We start from the raw sequence: 16260 nt of genomic DNA, 5'->3' as shown, positions 1-16260 counted from the left end.
AAGAAGACCTGACTCTTCCACATGCCCGCACAAACATGAGCATACACACTATAATAAACTCAATACAGTATGTATTCACAAATAACTCAAAGACTCACAGGCATATGTGTGTATCCGCTATTAAACACACACACACACACACACACAACACATAATGCCTGTAAATGATGACAAATGATTTGCTGACAGATTGAGTGGAAAGCTCAGTATGTGTCCCTCTTTTCCATGTTAAATGTGCGTGTGTGTGTGTGTGTGTGTGTGTCTGTTTGTGTGTGAGTAAACCCTGCATGTACAGTAGCCTGCATATCTCTAGTAACTCATATCTGTAGGCAACGGGAAAAGATTTTGGTATCAGAAGTGTTCTGGTGTCTGTTTGCAGTCCGAGTAGTATTTACCAATCACTTTTGAGTGGGCTTTGGTTGCATTCATGTAAACAATCTGTATGTAGAGCAAAACCGATGAAAACTATTGGCCAAAATGCAATCTCAACACCCATGGGCACTTGTCTGACGATGATTTAGCTTCTTATCAGCTTTTCCAAAATCTATCAGCATTTATACTGTATGCATATACCTGTTAATAGAGATTTGCTAAAATGAGCAGCACAGAAAGAGTAAGTCTTGGCCCACACACCCATTATCCAGTTACCCGCTGGCTACACTGGAACCCCTAAAATATTAGCCTTTGCCCGCAGAGGCTAAATTGATGTCAGACCAATAGTGGATAAGTTTCGAGGTTGAAAAAGCTGTAATACTTACTGAAATACTCTACAGATGCAGCCACCTAGAATTTCCCTGTTCCTCCGTAATGAGGCTCAGGCAGATGCATGGCAGATCCCTGCTGGGTCCTTGCTGGGCTCTTGGCTGGTCTGTGACTGGAAAGGGATCTCCATGGGGCAGACTTGTTACACCCAAAAGCACCATGTGTGGAAAGCAGTTGCAATGGTTTATCTTCCACCAGGCAGCGAAGTTATTGTGGAAGCTGAAGTGACTTACTGCACCTGTAACTTGCTGGAAACTGACTGGCAGCTGAAAGTTCCTTTGAGGAGGGGAAATTCGAGGTGGCTGCAGCTGTATGACACTAACCATAATAATAAACTTGTCTTCAACCCTAACCCTTTACCCAACTAACTAGCCAAGCAAATAAAAAACACACAAACAAATGGTAGTATTATTAAAGTAAAGGGCATTAAGTACATGTCCAAGTTTCTTAGCTCCAAAGCGGGCCTGCTAATCAATGTTTGTACACTAATAATGGACCACATGACTACCAGCAGTGAGAAAAATGTTGCTTGTGGTGACAAACTCACAAAGAATTGTTATCTGCTTCTACAGTTCCCCTCAGAGTCTTTCGGTTCATTTTTTGGACTATATAGCCTTTAGTGTTTTTATTCAGTCTCACAGCTCTCATCAACCATTGTTTCCAGCTGCAGCAGCCAGCTGTTGTAGGGAAAAATGGTGGTTTAGTCACCTGTATATTATGTTCCTGGCACCAAATAACGGACAACCAAAGTTAGCAGCAAGCAAGAGAACTTAGTGGAGTATTTAGCATCTCAGATATTTCCCCCAGGTGTTTGTGGAGACCAAAACAAAGCTTGAAGGAGAACTATCAATGGACTGAATGAAAAAAAAAGAATGTAGCTGTAAAATCTGCAAATCTATACAGCCTGTTGAAAAACATCCTAAAACTTGTTCATTATCTCCACCAGGCGAGCAGGGGATCACACATTTGGTCATGTGTATGTGTGCATGCGAGCATGTGCGCATGTGCGTGTATGAGTGTATGTATCGGTTCACAACTAATCCAACAAACTACTGGACCAATCAGCAGAGTATTTTGTGTGCACATTTATGCTGTTGTTTTTGTGTTGTAGCCTACAGACTAAGTTAATATACTGTTATAGGTCTCCAGTGAAGAGTGATATGAATCAAAAATTTGTGACTGTGCTTCAGTTATGAAGAATACATGTATCCTCATAATTATATTGTATCTATATTTCAAATACAGTGCCTGTTAGCAGGAAAACTCAATCTGGTCTGTGCAATGTGCCGCTGATTCGTCAAAAATAGATAAGGCGTGTATTTCTGGGACGCTTCTGAGACACACTGCGCCAACTCTGCTGGAATTCTAGGAATTGTCTAGAGTGGCAACAATCAGCCTTGGCGGCTACTTTGGTCGCCTGATGGAGATCTGCACTCTACTGAAAGCACTTTTCTAGTTTTCACTTGAATTCTCATAATCTAGGCCATACTTTCTAAACTTTATGCATTAGAATTGCATGTCCTTTTTACAGTACTGTAACTTACTGTGTATCTCTTTTGCTTTCTTTTTCTTGCTTTTCTTATTAGGCCTAATGTCTAGCACTCTGTGATGTGTTGTTGTGAGAGGTGCTGATGATGTGCAGCTGGCTTTGTTTCCTTACGTGAAAGAGTCAATAAAGACCAGCACTTCACTTCCTCAAAAAGACTGTATCTCACTGAAGAGGTTTTTGTGATCATAGAGCTTTTCAGAATTGTATCAACATCTGATTGCTTCTTTAACAGCCTAGTTCACGCTGATTTTAGTGCAGCTTCGTCTTCAGGGTAATACAAGTTTCATGTATCATTAATGAGTCAATGAAAGCAGACAGCTTCCAAGTTTTTGGCATCTAATTAGGGGTATTTATTGGCCTCAGTGTGAGAGTATGTTAAAATATTGACAACAGTTACAAAAGACCTACTTTTGCATGTACAGTACATGTCCAGGACGAAGTGGAATGGAAATTACATTGTCACTGTTGCCTGGATACAGAGACGGTTGGATTCTGTTAAGATATTGAGATTCAAGGTCCTTTTAAGTCTTTCCTGTAAAATCCTGCATGGGAAAACTTGCAATGTGACTGCAGATATAACTGTATTGTGTATAGTATGTATATTATGCTGAAATATATTAACATACCCGTAAGTGCCCTGCAGCAATTCAAATGGCAAACACACAGCCCTTTTACATTAATCTCCTGCAGTGCATCAAGAACTGAGAAACAAGACGGAAAGCAGTGATATAAAAACCACTGAAAGACATTAAAAAAGACAAGTTGCAACTGCATCTTCAGTTCTGAACATATGCTGTGGAAGCAGAGTTTTCATTGTGAATGATTTTTCAGTCTGATAGTTCTCATTTCAAAGGAACTGAAATTTCAATAACCCCAAGGCCTTATTTGGCAAAACACCAGCATCCTAATTTGTTTTAGTGAATGCACAATGAAGAAGCACGCGCCAAGACTTCTGGTTTGTGTGTAGATCATATGATCAAAGGACACAAGTTAAATACATGCTTCCGTTATTCTTGCAGGAATCAGGTAACTGTTCTTGGCGGTCCTGAAATGATCATGACAATTGTTACATAAAAAAGAGCTTTACTGCTCACAGGAGATGCAGAGGCACAGCTGCGAGGGTATTACAAACAGTCGATCTAAATCATTCGAAGAGACATGACCTTGCTACTCTACTTATGTTTCTGTGTGTATGATTGGACCTGTTGTTCTGTTTGTACATGCAGGGTTTGCAATCTGGTGGTCTCTGGAAACCTTTATAAAAGAGGTGCCTTTTGCCCAGTCTCTCAATTGTGAACTGTGATTAGTTGGACTAGCCTTGACTTGAACTGAAAATGGTTGATACACACTTTCACACACATGACAAATGAATTGAAGGTGGTTTGGCTCAGCAGGTGCAGCTTTGCTTGTTCTATTATTCAGTGTTAAATTTAATATTTACCTCTTAAGTAAAAGCAGGAACAACTGCTGATAATTGTCTTCGGCCTGTAACATACTGAAAAGGTACACAGACAAAAGAATAAGGGTAATAATGTTTCTCATTTTCCAACACATTATTATGCATTCATGTGAAAGCATGGCAAGGACATGTCACATGGTAAACATTTCATTTTAATTTTTTTATTACTTTACACATGCTGTGTCTTCAACTACCTGGAAAACGCGAGGTCGACTGCTGGGTGCTACTTTTGTGCCTTTTTTTAGCCACTTTTCAAGAGCGCAGCGGCAGGTTGCGTCTGAGGTTGCTAAGCAACCTTAACAAGCACTATATCAAAGCCTATTCACCTGAAATCCTGGGTGCAGAGCTGATCCTCCTCCAGGCGCTGTTTATAAGTGTGTGGGCATATCTTCTGTGGGACAGATGTAAAGCTCAGGCAGCCCTGCACCAAAATAATCAACTTTTCCGTATTTACCACAGACTAATATTTATGGAAGAAGGGGAAGATATCTGTCGGCTGTGATTGGTTGCTACTCGTCACGTGACGTGATGCGTGCTGTTACATTCCAAAAGTTGAACTGTTGCATGGCCACTAAACATTTTTGTTTTTGCCACTGACAGGCTCAGACTGTTATTATAGGTGTCTGACAAAATAATGGAAAGGATCCCTACAGAGATTGACCTTGTTTGTGAAAGAGTAAGATCCTTTTTGTCTAACCAAAAACAGCCTCAAAAGTGCCAACACCAAAGCCACCAGACTCCATTGAAATAAACAGTAATTTTATCTTTGTATAACACACTTCATTAAAAGTCCACAAAAACAAAGTAAAATCACAAGATCCATCTTAGTTTGTTTTTTCCAATGTTCCAACAGTCACTGACTCTGGTTTGGTTGAAGTGAAACCGTATTCATCCAGTTAGATATGAAAATATATGGGCTTTATACATGCTAAAATTACTGTTTATTTAAATGGAGTCTGCTGGGTTTAGAGATAGCATTTCCGGTGTTTCAGGGACACCTAAAAAGGATCTTACTCTCTCTGTCCATAATGTTAAACACTTATAATAATAATGAGTTTGTCAAGCACTTTAAGTGGAGGGTGTACAGTTGCCCCAAGTGATTACATTGCAGCCTGTTTTGCTGCTGCAGACTGCTGCCCTCTTAACTCAATACTAGACCAGTTTCAAAAGTTGCTGCTCCCATTAGTCATTTAGACACAAACATGTGGGAAAACAGGGTCCAGGTTGAAAAATACCAAAGTTACCCTTTAATTCCTCGCTAACGCAGTTTCAAGACAAACTGATCGATATAACTTTCATGAATGTTGTTTAGTTTTGCTCAGTGTACCTAATAAACTGACAGCTTACTGTATGTGAGAGCAACGGTGTATACTAACCACTGCCAAATTCACCAAGTTTAAATTTGCACTAGTCATAGCTTTAAGTGATCACTGCGCAGTGTGGTGGGGAATATCAATGTGAATCAAGCCCAGAAACAACACGTTAAAAAATACATATATTAAAACATTTCCTGACAGCGAGTTGATTCCCTGTGATCAAAGTTAAGAGGCTGATTAATTTTGCTTGGCACTGCCGTCCATCAGAGTGCTGACCTCAACATCCCTGTTTTCATCTTAGTTTCAGCTGGGAGAAAAAGTAGAAGGTACAAATTTGACAAGTGGTGTTTCACTGTAAAGTTAGATTCCTTTGATTCACACACATTCAGATGCCTATCAACACACTAAAACTTGTTCTGAAAGTCTCTTCTCTTGCTTTTCAAAAAAAACCTTTCTGGCCTCGTCTTTTTAAGGAAGCGATCTGCTTTGATTGAGCAGCATGAAATGCCTAAGCTCTGATCGCTACTCATTCCAGCTGGATGACACCTCAGCTTGGTGCATTACTAACCATGCTACTACTAGGGCTGCACAGCATGAAGGAAAAACTTCATGAGCAAAGCAAAAACTTTGTTGAATATTGCGATAATGACATTACTTGGGATAAACATATTAAAGTGTACTGAGTTCTAGATGATCAATGGCTCAGACTTGCACTGTACCTGTCATTGTATATTTATATTTATTCTACCTGGGCCTTGAGGAGCTGCAGTGTTTATTCATAGACAAACTAAAGTCTATACTGTACAGTTGCTACCACTTGACAACTTAACCGTGAATTCCTCCTCCGCTCAGATCATCAACACCTGTTTGCTCTGAGCGCACCCACCAACCTTCTCTCTCTAGATCTCTCGACCATGCACTCACTACGCACTGTCATTATTGTCATTATTGTAATTATTCTCTACCCAGTCATATGTTTTTTTCCAAGATGCAATGAATGCTCTTTTGTGTTTCAGCTTGTCTCTTGTTTAAGCATTGACCATTGTTTCATCTATAAAGTATACATGCCTGCCTGTGTCTGTTTTTGTGCAGCACGCCGTACTCCTGCGAGCACAGTCACGGGCAGGAAGTCTTGTATAGTAACATTGCTTGCTCGTTTTTCGAGCATTGACCTCATTGGACAACTGGCTGATTATATTTTCTGCCAACATATTTTTTAACTGGCCCTGGGCCATCGCGCAATCTTTGTTGGACAGTGCTCGAAGGTGTGGGCTTTGTCTGGTTGGCCACTGGGTTAACGGCAGGGACAAATTAGACAATGTATGGCCTACAGACTGAATACAATTTAATAGACCCTTTTAGGGCCGACGTCACAATGACATCAGTTTGTTAGCTGGAGGACATGATTCACCACCACAGGGCTGTAGGCTTCATTGGAGTCTTAAAATATCTTCTTGTTGTGCTATTGGGAGCCAGAATAGAAGGAGTCATGGCTCAAAACTTATATTACATACCAGCCACCACTGTCTGTCAACAAAAACAAAGACAAGTATGGTTAAATGAGATAAGACGAAGGAGTAGACGGAGGTGGTCATCAAGGTTAGGGGAAGAGTATTAACTGTTGTAGGGATGAATAACGTAATGTGTATTAAGGGTTATCATGTCCACCTAATCAGATATCTGTAGGGTTGTCTGTAACGCTAAGTTTTTAGCCCATTAGCTGACATCAAGTGTTGTCCTCCTTTGTAAGATCGGCATAGTAATCAACCACAAAGCCGGCCATCCCACCTTCAACAATCCTGTCAAATCATCCATCCACTGAGTGAGAGCGTACAGGTCAACCAGTCTGGTCCTGCTGGTCAGTGTGTACTTATTCAAGTAACACTCACGATCCTGGACCAGTGACCGGACATAGTGCGTTCGTAAATTCAGTCTGACGCTCTACACTGAGTCCTGTTTGTCGAAGAAGCAGAGCGTTATATTTGCTTCAACATTCAGTTACTATTTTCAAAGTGCAATATCACAGTCTTTCGGGATGTATTTATTTAGCAAATTGACACCACGATAATGATAAAGACAACGATATATTGTGCAGGCCTACTTGCTAAACTGGCTTTGAGGCTGTCACCATGGTTCACTATCTACAGGCTGGGGCTGCCAGGATGACTGCTGCTACAGATCAGCAAAGTACTTTTTGCTACAATGGCTTTGTGGTTACAGTCATGGGTCAATAGCTTGCCTCACTCCAACAGTGACTGGTGCATCAAAGACTTTTGTTGCAGCACAAATTAACTTTTGTCATTGTTATAGCAACAATAATAATGAACCAAAGCTTTTTTTTGTCTTAGAACCAGGGTATTTTTTCAGTAGTTTTGGCCATTTTACAACAAATTGCATTGGCAACAGAAGAGCTTTAGATTTTACCTTCATTTTCATGCCTTTGTATATGCAGTAAAGTTGAAGACAACATAATTAAACTTTTCTATTCCCAAAAAATACATTTTTTGTGGATGCTTGGAGACTCTCTTGCATAACGAGGGATAGCCTCATACTATGTTTTATTAATAAGTGTTGGTAAAAGGTATATTGAATATATCTAGTAAATGAAAAGCCATTTGTACACTCTTGTTGGCCAGTCAATATAAACCACTCTTTATACAAGCTATAAAGACACTGTAAGTGTATCCTACTTTGGCGTCCACAAAGTTAGTGACTCTCAGAGTGGTAAAGTGACAAGGGTTAGTGTCCTTGGCCTGCACTAACAGAGCTATGGTTGCAATGTAGCAACCACTGCACTTTGACAAAGGCTCTATGATTTATAGCGTTGTTTTTAGTGCTGGTGAGACAGCAGCTAAAATATGGGCTTTTCAGTGCTAACCTTGGCCTATTCACTTTTTTCTGTATATCTATCAGCATTGCCTCTACACATAAGCTAATTTACGTTTACAGGTGGCCATAAGGTCACTGGTACACTTCTGTCTGAGAGACACGATCCTAAAATTTGGCCATTTTCAAGAAGCAAGAAGGTGAAGACTGAAATGTCAAGGGTGATAATTTAAATATCACATATAGAAATATTGCATTAAACCCATTTTAGCCACTCTGAGCTACCCATAATGAACACACAAACATTAATGCCACAACTGTTAAGTTACAGAAGCCAGCATTATTCAAAGGTGTTATTACAAAAGAAAAGTTTAGAAGCTACTTTCAAAAGCAATACTCTGAGCACATCTCCAGTCCTAAGGGGAGCTTTGGATATTCCAGCTAAAAGGAGCATAAAAACTAAAGGCAGCTTCTCTAGACTTTGATTTACCCAGAGGACTGCGAGGAGGCCAGTGTCAGATGACCTGAGAGCTCTGTTTGACTCATAGCTTCGAAGCACGGCAAACATATATTATAAAGTGAATCCATTCAGTGCTTTATATTCAAGCAAAATAATCCTAAAGTCAGTTATATTGTGCTCCGGAGACCAATGAAGAGATTTGAGGGGAGCAGTTATAAGCTTCTTTCTCTGAGTTCATGTTGAAACAGTTTGAGTAAATGCCTAACTTTCTTCTGATCAAGATTTCAGTGGTGTATCCTGAAGGTTACAGTGGAGCACATGCTCTGTATCTCTCTTGCCACTTGAGGCCTCACTTTCTAGTAAAACTAACAGGGACCTCGTACCCATGTTAGAGAATATCGGGGAAAGGGACAACCTGTAAAACCCAACCTACTGTCCAGTAGCCATGTCTAGTGCACTAGGTCAGCAAAGGTGAAAAAGTAGTATGTTGAAAGCAGCTCTTTTTCTGCATTCGTGACTCTGAGACACTCTAATGAAAATCTAAAGACAGTTTTTCAAATGTTGGAAATCGATCATAATCAGTGGTTAGACATTCATTTCAGTGAAAATACATTGGTATCCTACTACTACGGCTTATACAGTACACCCTTTTTGTAAACAGTGATGACTTTTTTTGTGGGCGGAGCAGAACTGGTGGCAGAAACGGACAATAGTGGTGTGTGAGCGCCAAATAAAACGTAAAAAAAACTATAATGTTTATATTTCTTAACCGATTGCAATGACTCATTTTTTAATCTATAAGTTTATGATCTATGTGTCGTGGAAAAAAAGTTTTGTCTCCAGTTAATTAGAATCTCGATATTTAGGCTAATCACTGCTGCTCAGTGCTCAGTAGAGGAGTGTGTGTCAGGCTTATTTGAATCACTTATTCACATGGTGAAGACTTGTAAAAACTCACATTTGTCAGGCATGGATTTGGCTTATTTTCCTTGATTAATAGTTGTGAAGACGTCCCCATATAATAATTTAATGTGGAAGAACAACTTAATAATGTGCTAGCGCGCTAGCTAACACTGTCTGCTTATTAAAACCTTGAGCATAACTAAGCGTATTAACTTTCACCACTGCTCACTTTAGAAAGGCCACCGTAAGAAAACATGTTCTTTGTTTATGTTAAGTCATAGCCTTTAATGTGCATCTAGATCGGTTCCCATCTGCATCCAGGCAGGCGAAGTGAAAGGCAACCTAACATTAGCGATGCAGCTAACATGGCTAGCGTGCTACCTATGGCTGATCGCTGACAGCTAACAAGCGAGGATCCATTGTCCGTTTATTAATCTTAACAATGAACATGTTTTCTTGTGGTGTCCTTTCTAAAGCGAGCTGTGGTGAAAGTTACTCTACTCTGGAAAACAATTTTAAAACTATGTTAATTCTTCTTCTTTTCTCCCATGATACTTTCCCCCTGCAGTAAGGTACCTATTTCCAGTTGGCTTTCTAAGGCTGGTGCTTTGTGCACATTGAAATCATGATGGGGAACAGAATGTCATTTTTCTTAAATGAAAAACGTATCCTCGCAGCTTATGGCAGGTAGCCATGTCTTCTAGTGATGGAGAGTGAAACAAATGTGCATGTGGAAAGCACTTGTGGTTGAAGCCTCCCTTGTCATGTGGATTGTCATGTAATACTGATGTAATAAAAAAGCTGTACTGTATTGTCAAAAAAGAAAAAAAATCCCTGATGGCAAGCAGCAACCTCCGGCCTGAAAATCAGTTCCTCAGGTGGCCGCTTAAGGCTGGCTTCAAGAAAGAGTCAGTCCTCATAGAACCCTGTGTTAAAATGCCCCACTTTAAAGCAGAAATAAACACAATTACAGCCAGGTACAAAAAATCGTTTTGCTCTCTATAGTTTATTTCCCCCGTCATGACAACTATATGTGAGGTGAATTTTTATATAACTCATCTGTTTAAATGACTGCTTTGAGGGACAGGCGGATGTCGACCATTGACTGTGACAATGTTGATTAGGGAACATAACCATGCCATTACCCCAAATTCATAGTAGTAAAGCCATCGCTGCAGCTGTTGCAATGTACTTTAGTGTGTTTTGAGTTCATGAAAGTTAATGAGGTAACACTTTGATCGACTAAAAAAGTCTTGTTCAGCATTTGGTTGTACTAAAAGAACCTCTAAGAAGTAAGATACTCAGTTTTTTTGGTAGTGGAAATTAGCATTAGTATTATAAAGGCCCATTTATGCTCCCTTGACGTACGAAAATGTATATGTCCGTTTCAAACGATGTTACCGTCACTGCCCACATACTTGACCATGCGCCCTTTACGTTGGCATGGATGTTAACCAATATATCCACCAGGAGGCAGCCCAGTGTCAAAAGTTTATGACAACAACAAACTCAAAAACAAACATGGCAGCTGTGAAGGAGATATTGATAATGTACCTCTTGCATAAAAGACAAAAACAGAGGCAGCGTTGTAGGAGGCGGTGGTCAGTGAGGCCGTTAAATACATCACGACTGGAGGACGGAGAATTCTTTTCTCTAGTACTGCCGATGAGAGAAATTGAATTGTTATTTCTTCTTTGTGTCTCACTAGAGCTACATATCGGGTAGTGACAGCATCACTGCCCCCACGGTTCCCAGTGGTACTGCTCCGTTTGTCCCGTATCCATAAGCTTTATGGAAACGTGCAGAAATACGGATGAAATGAACGCGGAGCACGGACAGAAGGCTCCATTCGTATCCGTATCCGTATTTAACGTTGAGATTAAATGGGCCTTTACAGTTAATCATAGCTGCAAATGCGCCATGCTAACTAAGCTAGCAGCTAGTGTTAGGGTTATTTCATCCAACTATGTTCAAGTCCAGGTCCAAAAAAGCAAGTTGTCAAACATGTCTAGGTGCCTATGTTCAGAATTTTATACAGTCTATGGTTTATAGGGGTGGCACGGTGGTGCAGTGGTTAGCATTGTCACCTTCTTTGCGGAGTTTGCATGTTCTTCCCTGTGTCAGCATGGGTTTTCTCTGGGTACTCTAGCTTCCTCCTACAGTCCAAAGACATGCAGGTTAGGTTAATTGGTGACTAAATTGCCCGTAGGAGTGAATGTGAACGTGAATGGTTGTCTGACTCTATGGTCCTGTTTATACGACAACTATTTCAACTGAAAACGGTAAACTTTAGTTTACACGACAACTGCGTTTTGGGTGCCTGAAAACGCAATGTTTTGAAAATGGGTTCCAGAGTGCAATTTTTTGGAAACAGCACTGTCTCAGTTGTCATGTAAACTTGCAATATGTAGTTCCTCTGAAAACGGAGACTTTTCGCACATGTGCATTACGCTTCCAGTCACTAGGCATGCGCAAGAAAGTCAACCGTCACAACAACAATGGTGGACTCCCAAACTCTGCTTGTGCTGCTCATCCTATTGAATTTATCAACGCTTCTCCAGCAAAGTGAAGATTTACTGTAGCAACTCCACCTTGTCGTCCGTTCAGACAAACGTTCGTGTGGTTGCCATTTTGTTTATACATCACCGCTCTGTAGAAGGAAGCGTAAGCATTACACCGCCAACTACTGGCCTGTATACTGCAGCGTTTTTGGTCATTTTTGCGGATTTGTGTGCACGGCAATGTTATCAAAACGTTGTCATCTAAACGCGGAACTTTTTTCAAAACGAAAATGAGAAACAATTCTGTTTTCAGTGGATTGTTTTTGTGTAAACATGGCCTATGTGTCAGCCCTGTGATAGTCTGGCGACCTGTCCAGGGTGTACCCCGGCTCTTGCCCAATGTCAGCTGGGATAGGCTCCAGCCCCCCCGTGACCCCCAACAGGATAAGGGGTTACAGAAAATGACTGAATGAATGAATGTTTTAAATCTGTTTTTTGGTAGCGGAAATTTGCCTCTGTATTATTACAGTTAACCAAAGCTGTAAATGTACCAAGCTAAGCTAGCAGGTAGCATTAGGGTTTTCTTATAAATAGGGAAGTTGTTTGTTTCATTACTTTATATTACTGTTAGAAACATAATGTAATGTATGATTATGACATGTTAATTAAATGATAATTGTAATCTGCTTGAAAAATGAAGAAAAAAATGATTATCATAATTGTCTGCTTTAAGAGAGTAATTTGAGCCTGACAGATATAATCACTATAAGCACTGTATATCCATTTTTTGCTTCATTAGAAGGTTTGTTTTTTACTACTTGGTTGAGGTTGGACACAGATCATGGTTACGTGATAAACATCTCAATGCTGACTTCCACTTTAAGAGAATCTGGAATAATGGTGCTGAAGACAAACTATATTTGTCCATCCACCTCTTAACCTCCACTTCCTTAAAGGCCATGACACCTATTTTCTCAATCAGCCTCTTACAATGAGTGGTGGACTCACTGTTTTCTGTCAGAACTAGCACGGTTTAGTTTATTCCACATGAGAGATATTTGTGCTTTTGATAAATTTCTCTTTTAAAGTAGGCAGACTTTGATTGTTGCTTATTTAATGACAAATATTTAATGTCACTGGAAAATACTTGATTTCGCTGGTGCTGATTAGTGAGCAGAAACATTCAATCACATGCTGGTACAAACCGCCACTGTTTACTTACATTTCTCCATTAGTACAAATACACTTTTTTGTTGTTGGCATGGTTTGATAATAACCATTTTATTAACAACACAGCAAGGAGTAAAATTCACCAGGCACCAAAACAACTATTGCCAGGCACCATGCGAGGCTAAACCTTCTGCACAACACTCCTGTTCATTTGACTCATTTCTTTTGTGTGAATTTTAGCCCAAAATTTACACTGAGAAGTGCACAGAGATAACTTCAGAGCCATGACACAAAGTCACCAACATCAACTCAATAACATCCATCCATCCATCCATCCATCCATCCATCCATTTTCATCCACTTATCCAGGGCGGGGTTGTGGGGACAGCAGGCCAAGCAAAGCACCCCAGATGTCCCTCTCCCCAACAACGCTGTCCGGCTCCTCCTGGGGGACCCCAAGGCGTTCCCAGGCCAGATGAGATATGTAATCCCTTCAGCGTGTTCTTGGTCTGCTCTGGGGCCTCCTACCAGTGGGACATGCCCTGAACACCACTAGTGGGAGGTGCCCAGGATGCATCCTGATCAGATGCTCGAACCACCTCAACTGACCCCTTTCACCGTGAAGGAGCAGCGGCTCTTCTCTGAGCTCCCTCCGCATGTCCGAGCTCCTTACTAGAGCTTAGATTCTCTGCCCGAGCCCAAACACGGGCTGTAATTTCCGCCACTATCCTCAGATGGGTCGGACTCCTCATAATAGACCTAGGCCATGGAACCAACTAGGCCTACTTATCACACCTGATCGATGGTGACAACGTGTGTGTCGGCTTCATGGAGTGTACCAAGTGCAGTACGATGCTGGTATATGACAGGAAAAAGATGGGGACCTCGACATTTAAGAGACACATGACGAAGGCTTGCCATGGAAAGAAAGACGAGAGTCAGCCTTCAGTGTCCAAATTCGTATCCTTAAAAAGGTGCTGACTCTTATCCTGACCGCTTCACACTCGGCTGCAAACTGCCCCAGTGCATGCTGGAGGTCACGGTGTAATGAAGCCAACAGAACCACATCATCTGCAAAAAGCAAAGATGCAACTCTGAGGTCCTCAAAACGGTCCCCTTCCTCCCCTCAGCTGTGCCTCGACATCCTGTCCATGAATATCATGAACAGAATCAGTGACAAGGGGCAAGTCAATAACAAACACACACAAATGATCATTCTTTGTGCAAGTTTATGGCCGGATAATAGGATTTTATTGACTTGACCCTTTTACTTTTGTTCAGTCTTGATATCACGTGTGCCATCTGGATTCTGCCAAACCTACAACTAAAGGAAGCTATTGTTTGTGCTTAAAAGAGGCAACCTCCATTAGTTTGTTTTGTTTAGTTAAATGACCGACTATGAATATGTGTCCGACCGTTAACCTTGTGCTTATTTTTCAGCATGACATGTTCAGTATTCTCTATGTCTCTGTGTTAGTTCACACACTTGCAATGTTTGGAAGTCTGAGGTTGCTTATTTATGCCAGCACACGCCCTTGTATCTGTGTGTAATGGGGTGGCACATTCGTGGCATCTGTAACACGGCTGAAACAAAGAAACCTCAGCTGGCCTTTTTTGTTTTAGAGGCGCATATGGTCATGTTTAATTCTTTTGTCTTGCATTAGAGAGTGAAAGAGCTCTTTACATTGTGTGAAAGAGTTTGAGCGACTGTTGTATATGTGCGCGAATCAGTCTTGTTAAGCTCGTTTCATGGTCTTTTCATCATTACATTTCACTCTGGGTGTCGGCAGCAGTGTGGGTGGATGTGAGGGGAGTTTGCTTGAGTGCGTGTTTGTGTAGACTTTTTCTAGTGTGTGTGGGTGTGTGTTTGGGGGCCTCGGAGTATGTGCAAGATAGTGTAATCAGTTGTGTGTGCAATTTGGGGGTTTTCCTGGGTCTGGTTTATATCCCCAGTGTTGATCAAAAACAGATTAAGTGGAGAGACAGACCTGTGCTGACATTTGTGAGCAAATGTCTGAACTCTTTCTCTCTCACACACACACACACACACACACACACATTGATAAGGGCAGTATAAACAGAAAAAGTTATCAGTCTCAGGGGCAACGCTGGTTTCACAGGAAGGAGGCTGATATGGGGAGCTATATAGTTTCCACACACACTGGCTACATTCCTCTAAACTGATATTAGACCGTCTCACTGCATTTTTTATAATACCGCCTCCTAATTTCTTTTCATAAGAAATTCTTCTTACAGACTTCATGGTGTGTGAACTAAAACATGAAGCAAAAATAAAATAATAAGAAGAAAGGCCTGCTCCCTCATATATGGGCAAAGAAAAGCGCAGCTTGTCAGAAGAGATGCTACACTACCTCATGTGGCTTCAGAGCAACAAAAAGAGCAAGAAATATCAAAGCCAAGACTCGGCTATAGCTTTATTTTTTAATCTTTTGCCATGTAGAGAATTACTCAGAATAAAGGCAAATGTAATAGGATCAATTTTTAAAACAAAATACTTTAAAGTGACTAACCTTTTTTCTCCTCGCCTCCCCTTTGCTTTTTTCCAGTCATAGGGCAATGATTCTTCTACAGAGGAGGTCGGGAGGGAAATATTTTATTTTTGCGTTGTTTATTTTCCCCTTCCTGGTTTGCATATCTTTAGCCTCCAGCCAAGTGCTGTTAATTAGGTAAACAGGTAATTCCCAGCACGAGCCAAACGCTCCGTGTGCCTGGGTGCATATGTGTTTGCGAGATTCTGTGTGCGAGTGTGAGGAGCACATGTGTGTGGGTGACTGCAAAGGCCAAATTCAGCATAAAGCAAGTATAATAAACTGTAATGTCAGCGCGCATAGAGACATAGAGTTGAAATGCACATAGTGACGGGGAAATCAAGAGGTAAGTTATGCACAAAGTCATGCATTATTGAACAGCAGCATTTCAAAGGTGGAGAAACACTATTCAAAAGGATCCAAAAAGAATTCTTTGAGTGCCAGTTACTGTACTGCACCCTCAGCTGAGAAAGAGAATAAAAAAGGCAACTAAGAAAGAAAAGGAGAAATAGATATTTTGAAAAAGGGGGAGAAATGTGATATTCCCTCTCTGTGTGTCAGGCTCACTGGTGTGTGACATGTTCGTCTCAGAGGGGACTTCCTGCCTCTCCATCCCTATCTGTTTTTTTTTCTACCCATCATGCTATCCACTTCCTCTCCATCCTCTGCTATTGCTCTATTTCTCCTTCCTTTGCTGCCTTGCAGTTGTTGAAGCTTGTCATAACGTCTTTTTCCCCTCACACACATAAATACTAATCTCCTACT

The sequence above is a fragment of the Epinephelus lanceolatus genome, chromosome 9, assembly GCF_041903045.1.
Source record: "Epinephelus lanceolatus isolate andai-2023 chromosome 9, ASM4190304v1, whole genome shotgun sequence".
NCBI lineage: Eukaryota > Metazoa > Chordata > Actinopteri > Perciformes > Serranidae > Epinephelus > Epinephelus lanceolatus.
Note: the sequence above shows the minus strand (reverse complement) of the source record.